General features: G+C 34.6%; 1 long non-coding RNA gene across 2 annotated transcripts; it reads right to left on the bottom strand.

The window, feature by feature from the left end:
• Positions 1-309: 309 nt before the first annotated feature.
• LOC147518465 (uncharacterized) lies at positions 310-3,593 on the bottom strand. Of its 2 annotated transcripts, XR_015211805.1 has the most exons (5): positions 3,334-3,593; positions 3,092-3,154; positions 2,906-2,932; positions 2,011-2,177; positions 310-624 (listed from the first exon to the last, which is right to left on the bottom strand). It is a non-coding gene; the product is annotated as an uncharacterized LOC147518465 (long non-coding RNA). The 2 variants fall into 2 exon arrangements; XR_015211804.1 differs by lacking the exon at positions 3,334-3,593 and having other exon boundaries at positions 3,092-3,233.
• Between the last annotated feature and the right edge of the window lie 3,972 nt (positions 3,594-7,565).

Genomic DNA, 7,565 nt, shown 5'->3' with positions numbered 1-7,565 from the left:
ATGGACATTTGCTACACTCTCTTATGCGTTGCAAATAGAATTGCAATAGCAACGCTTTAAAACGTAGTAGAAAGTTTTTTATGTTTCAGGTTCTCTTGGGTTTTGGCTACACATTAGCCATAGCAAAAGATAGTATGTGGTTTAATACAATATCAGGCTTTAACGATGTTTTAAAGCGTAGGTAAAGACTTAAAATGCTAGATGTTATTTCATCATTAGACACGCTTATTAGCATAGCAAAAGCCCTTACAAATTTGTCATGCTTTTTAATTTACCCTGTTTTGAAATTGGTAGCAAACAATAAAAATATAATCCAACAAAATTTTTCCATAAGCTAAATAAACGTAAATCATACACTTCTCCAAATTCAAGTACACAAATTAAACATCACCCAAAATGCATCATACATACTATACACAAATACACAATATCATATTTATCCAAAAAAGCTATCACTAGCAACATCCAAAATGTCACCCAAAAAAGTTGTGACTGCATCCAAAATATTGACGTTAAACTTGTCATAGAAATTTTGTCCAACTTCGAATCATAACATTCATTCTTCCCAAGAACCCCCTAGTCCTCCCTCACATTTTTAAAACATTAGACCCCATGACTTGAACTCTGCAATTGGAAAAGAGGTAGTGAGATTAGAGAGCCAGCAGAAAAAGAGACGGCAGCAGAAAAATAGTGAGATTAGGGAACCACCTAAGTTTAAATTGGAAAGACTAAGTTAATAGGGACTTCCCTTTAAGACCTCACTTTGCCTGTCCAGCAGTCCAAAATTTTACCCTATTTCAACTAATACCAAAAATGGTATACTCTTAACCTAGATAGGTGTAAGTTTACACATTCATTCCTCGTAAGCACAAATATATTAACATCCCTTCTATCAATAACTAATTTTGCAAGTGCCGACTAGCAAAGTTGGTAAAACCTTTGGGCGATGATACCAGAGGTCTGGAGATCAAACCTCGCCAGCATCAAAGACTTACTTATCTCATTTAAAACAGACTTGCCAATAAAAAAAAAATAACTAATTTTGACAACTTTCTCATTTTCTATTTTTCGAAAGTCACTCTATACTCCTACTCACTCAAATATGTGACCTCCTCATTAATTTCACCTTGAAATAGTAAATCCTAAAAGAGAGAACCATTCAAACTTGCTGACCCAAAAAAAACATACCTTACTACCTTACCTCATTTAGTCAATCTACACTCTAAAATTCATTAACACAACCATACTATTTTCTCTTAAAGTGAATTTATTCTAACTTATAATTATGCAATATATACTTAGTAATGGAACACACACTACTCACATCAGCACCAAGTATAGCACCAAGTATAACAGCATCTTCAGCAAGAAACAAAGTCATATGACTAGTAAGATTAAAAAGAGTAGTAACCCAATTCCCACTTTGAACATTAAGTTGCCCACCACCTTTCTTCCCCAATTTCAATATCTCAAATATCAGCCCAGCCTCACCTCTCTTTCTGAAAGACATGTGGGCTACTGGGGTACTAGCTAGGAACTACGGTTGAAGTTTGGAAAAAAAGGAACAAGGTGGTATAAAATATGGATGATAAAATATGCAGTAGGTTAAATCTTACCACATGAGAACTGGCGAATTGCGACATAAGAAATTCAAGTTTCGATTTAGATGTAGCTTTCCAACTCTACAACTCCTCAAACCTTAGGTCAATTTCAACTAAATAAGTTGTGATCTTCTTATCACGTTGTTCATACTCATGTGCATGTCTCTCAGCAGCCTTTGCTCTCCTCCCCCCTTGCCTCACTCTATAGTTGTTAAGAGTATTATTTATTGCCTTGCCTCCTCTTTTTACTCTCGATGAGGCAAGGCAATAAATACTAAACATAAGAAATTTCTTGTAACTTTTGAGCAAGTGCGGAATCAAATGATAAATGAATGTGAAATATATATCGAGACGGGATGTTTGATTCAGAACTGCTCTTAATCTGAAATATATTAAGCGCTGCGCTAACCTTGTATTTGGAGGCAAGAAGAGCAAGTTCTTGAGCAGCAGAAAGATCAGGCACACCAGCTCTAACAGTGAATCCTTGACGCAGGAGAGTCTGCGCAATACGAATGCCAGCTTGACCAGTTGCACCAGCCACGAACACTGTCCCCCCATCCTTACGTCTAAAGTTGCCTAGAGGAGATGAATTAATTTCTGTGCTTAGATATGAGTGGGAACAGATGTGATTTGTGTGCTTGAGATTATCTGGATGGAGAGTGTCGTTTGCAAACCTCTTAAATTTGGCCACGTCAGATCATATATTATCTACTCCAAAATGAGAACCAACAGTGATGCATGGTACGAACAAGTTTAAAAGTATATTTAGCATTGATTTACATACTGCCCATGAGCACTGTCACAACAAAAGAGATCTCATTTTCTATATTTATTGCTCTTGACTATAAAACATAGATTCGGAAAGACTCATTGCCCTCAAATATAAAAGGAAATATTTTCCAGGAAGCTCCAGGATTGTTCGGTTGATACACTGATGGTACTCATTTTGTAAAGAAAAATGAAAACAAATCTAAAACAAAAATACAAAACTCTCATGCTTACAAATAACTGCTTATGATTGAGTGGTGGAATGTGGACGGAACTAGCTCTGTTTTTTAAGTGATGGAGATAAAGGGGGCCTTAGCCCTATGTAAAAGTGGAAACAATTACAACTAACATACACTACTTTAGTCCAACCAGAAAATCAATACCAACATTATTCCTCATCTTCCACAAACTACTTACACAATTTGAAGCTTTTGAATTAAAAACAGTTCAAAGGCTTTCACACAAAACCCATTAAAGCAATCAACTTAAAATTCCAGAAAAAAAAAAATAACGGCATAATGTTGAAGACGCCAAACCTGATCTTCCTTGTAGTTATAGAGCCACTTAAAAAAAAAAAAAAAAAATTAGCTATATTTCCTGATATCAAGCTCACAAAGAAAATAAAAATTATAATAATAAAACTAAATATTCCTGGAATCAAACCCCACAATGTAAAAGTAATTAGTTTACCAAAATGTAAAGGTAACAAAAGCAATTCATACCTGAAAACAAAGCTTAGCTTGAGATCCGACTAAACCGGCTTTTATATAACCAAAATGTGCAGCCTTTGCAAAAAAGATAATCACCAAATTAGAATCATCAAAACCAAAAGCTTTAGACTTTAGATGTTTAAACCAAAATGAGAAGAGATATTTCAGCAAGAGAGAGAGATGGGAGTGAGTAGAACTGGAGTGAGAGAATGTGTGGGAACTCTGAAGAGAAGAGAGAGGCCGGTGTTACTAACTAGTTCTTCTTTTTGATTCTCTCTTTCGGTAACTCACTTCATTTGTTTTCTTATCCCCATTTTCCATTTGATTTTTTCGCTGAAAAAATAGGCGCTCAAGTAAAAAAACATAAGCGCTCAAGTGAAAACAAGAGCGGCGGGAAGTAATGAATAATGGGAGCGGAAGAACAAAAGGGTTGCAAGTAGCATTTACAACGCAAGCAAGTAGCATTTACAACGCAAGCCACTAAGACCTGGCTTCAATTGCCTACTACTAATCTAAAAGAAAATAATGAATTAGATCAGTATTTATATTCTAATTAATTTCATTCTTGTTCACAATATTTTATGTATTTGATTACTGGAAAACGTATACTGAAACTTTTCCACTTATTTAGGTAATTACATGTGATCTAATGTGTGTTTATGTGTATATAGTTCCTTCCGAGTATGCTTTTAGTGCATGTGAAAAAATTATATCCGATTACAGTTACTTCCAAGTTCCTTAAAAGCTTTAGTTTGTTCGAAAGATTATTGGTGGATAGTCGGAAAAGGAATATTAAATGATCAACCAGGATGGGATATCAAATGTGATATGATGAATGATTTTCATAATTTGGTGCTTCGAGAAGCAATAATGTTATTAGACCCTGCTCGGAGAGTCACCTCGGCGAAGGGACGATGCCACTAGGTTAGTAGTTCAACCAAGGTTTGACTCTGCTCGCAAGCAATTTCTTTTTGAATTTATAAGAATGGCACAATTAGGCAATTAGCCATATTGGCTCGACCCACTGGTTAACATTGTGGTTTATTCGAGTTTAATAGATAACTGCCCGAGTTAATTGATTTAGCATTGGGTTAATTGCTTAAACGATATGATAATAAACCCAATCCGGTTAGGGGACTGTTAGGTCAAACTTTCGGGCTGGGCCGGGTCTGATAACACTATTGAGAAGTGTATTATCTATAATAAGGGGCACAGATGTCAAGCCTCTAGGCTTAAAAACCTAATTATAAACATCCAAAAAGATATATATATATATATATATATATATATATATATATATATATATATATATATATATATATATATATATATATATTATATTTCAAATGGACGCCTGCCCAATAATAATTTCGCCCCAAGTCCACTATAAATTTTAATTTTGAATTTAAAGAAAACTGGGTTGACATAATCAATTTTTACTTATAATTTTGGCTCAAAGACAAATTTTCATTAATTAATAATTTTGGCTCAAGAACACACCGGGTTAACGTCATCATATATGTAAATTTAAATTTACATATGACAATATAAAATTACACAGTTTTCTTTACCTATGTAAATTTACATTTTCATACTATTTTATATATGAAAATTTAAATTTATATAGTATTTTTTATAAAAAAATTCAATTTATGTATGTAAAATTAAATTTTGTAAATTTACATAGTATTATACATATGAAAATTTAAATTTACATATGAAAATTTTGCTGACGTCAGCCCGTGTTTTTTCCTTAAATTCAAAATTAAAATTCAAAGTGGACTTAGGACGAAAAAATTTCATAAATAATGTCCAATTATTCAACATTTGCAACGAATAATAAAGCGTGGCCAAAGCTTTGTCATTTGCAACCAAATAATGAAATGTGGGCAAAGCTATTTTAGGTGAGTATTGGCTACGCATTTAAGCGTAGCAAAAAAATTTGACTATTTACTACGCTCCAAAGTGTCGATGATACTATAAAAAAGGAATTAAAACTATTTTCTACCATTTCCATTTTACTTAAAAATATAAAATATTTTTAGCTATTAGCTACACTTAAAAGCGTTGCCGATACTACCAATTTTACCTGAACCCTATAATTAAAATGTTAGCTACACTTAAAAGCGTTGCTAATGTATGGTATCAGCTACACTTTCTAAGCGTTGCAAATAATTTCGTAGCAAAAGCCCCCATCTATAGTGATATATAAGTTTCATCAAAATAACTTTTATTTTCCTGTATTTACTCTTTTGTGGAATTACATTTGAATTGCTGCCTTGTAAATTGCTATCCGGTAGGTTTCAAATTCATTGACCTTTTATCTTGCATAAATTGATAATTGTGTGATGATCTGCCATTTTTAAGATTGTGGCAGTATATTGTAGCCATACATATGCTTTTTCATACAGACAACCATCTTGTTACTTGTATCACCATTGCGTGTCTGTGATTCTGTGCTAACATCACTATTAATAAAATTCTCATCTGGTTGGTTCCAATGACTTCTGCTTTCATTGTGTTTCTGTTGGTTCATATGATAGTCTTGTTCTTTACCGTACTACTTATTGCACCAGTTCTTTCACTCTTTGAGTGCTTGATGGCAGTGTGTTTGTTTCTCCCTACGACCCTACCACACAAAAAAAGCAGAATCTTTCTTACTCGAGTTATTTTCCACTGTGGAGTGAGCTTATTATGTTTACTTATCCCCCCTCTATGTAGGTTCATTAGTTACTGTGTCACTTGAGCCTCTTTGCTTGTTAATACCAAATTAAATTTTGATTTGATATAAACTAGGACCTCTAAACTATAACAAGGAACGGTGATATCAGAGAAGTATAGAACCTTTCTTCATTAGAAAAGGTGATGTCACCTTGCTTGATCCTGTATAACATGTTTTCACTACAGATTGTTGTGATTACTATCGTCAGACCTCAGTTCTGGAGAATCTTAATTTTCAAAATCGAAACAAGTCTTTCAAACTTCTTCTGGTTGAATAGGTATGTATGGTATTCGTTTGTCCTTTGTTAAATTCTATGTTAGTAGTGATGGTATGAGAGTTGTGACATTGATATATTAGAGAAACCAAGAAGAAGAATAATGGAGAAGACTAGAGATTGATTAGGGTTAGAGAGTTCTTGGGTCTAAGAGAGAGTTGTTCTCTTCCCAGAGTTACATACTTATACCAACCTCAAACATGATAATAGAAACTACTAGATATGAATGTCCACACTTATAGAAATGTGGGACTTTCCATATTGAACATATTCTAATACTGACATATTCTAACACTCCCCCTCAAACTGTAATTACGCAAAGTATGCAAATTACAGCTTGGATTACAAATAAACAAAAGATAAGAATATTGCTCCCCCATTCGCATAAAACTGTCTTTAGTTGAAGAACTCGAACAACTGTTGTAACGCCCGTATTTAAAATACGTATTTAGTTATTAATTTATTAATTTAATTATTTATTTAAAAATTCGCTGGATTGGATTTGGGATACGCGGGCCTAATTTCTGGGCCCGAGTCTATGTTGGGCTTGGGTTTCAAACCCAAGTATATATTCATATTGTTCTGGAGAATAGGGTTCTAAGAAAAATAAAATAATAAAAATGGAGGCTCGAGCGTTGGAGCGCGACGACTCGGACTCGGAGAAATTCGTAGGAGCTGTTAATACAAGTGAGTGGTTATATTTTTAAATTTTCACCGAACCTACTGATCTTCCGAAGTTTTGGCTTCGCTCGATAAATTTTGGGTTATCATTTATCGATATTTTTCCCCCCTGTCATATTGGTTAAACTGTCGAAACTCTGGTGAGGCTAGGAAATCGACATTGAATTGTCCAAGCTTTATGGCCGGTTAAGGGCAGTTAAAGCCAAATCTATAGAAATCGTCAGTTTTCTTTGTTTCTCTGTTTGAACTCATTTTTTCTTTACTGTGGCTTGGAATGTGGCTGGGAATTTGTTGATTTATGTCGGGGGTTATAGGTTTGAAGTTAGTTATTGTGGTTTGGATGAGCTGTTCAAGCTCTGAAGAAACATTAATGGAGGCACCAAGAAATCGCTGATACAAGTTTATGTAACTGTTGGGTGGTTTTTGTATAAGTTATTGATGATGACGGGTCAGACCGGTGGTTGGGGTTGGCGGAAGAGGTCTTTGAAGCTCCCAATACTTGTTAATGGTCGCCAGAGAATCGCCCGATGAAACTGTGATGGTTGTGTTTTTTGTATTTTGGTTGATTTGTTTTGTTGATTGTTTTGTTGAAGTGTGGTTGGATTAAGGGTGGTTATTGGTTGTGTGTGGGGCGGTAGGAAGCTTGGAGAAGCCATTAATGGAGGCCGAAATTTCTTCCAGATCTAGTTTTGGTGAAGTTTAGATTTAAGCATTTGAGGTTGTTGCCTTTGTTAATGTTGTTTAGTTTTGGATTTGGGTTAAAACCGATGTGATGAAGTGAGGGGCGGTGGTCGAAGTGGTGGTGGCTG

The sequence above is a fragment of the Coptis chinensis genome, chromosome 2 (genome assembly GCF_015680905.1).
Source record: "Coptis chinensis isolate HL-2020 chromosome 2, ASM1568090v1, whole genome shotgun sequence".
Taxonomy (NCBI): domain Eukaryota; kingdom Viridiplantae; phylum Streptophyta; class Magnoliopsida; order Ranunculales; family Ranunculaceae; genus Coptis; species Coptis chinensis.
This window is presented reverse-complemented; position numbering and strand designations above follow the sequence as displayed.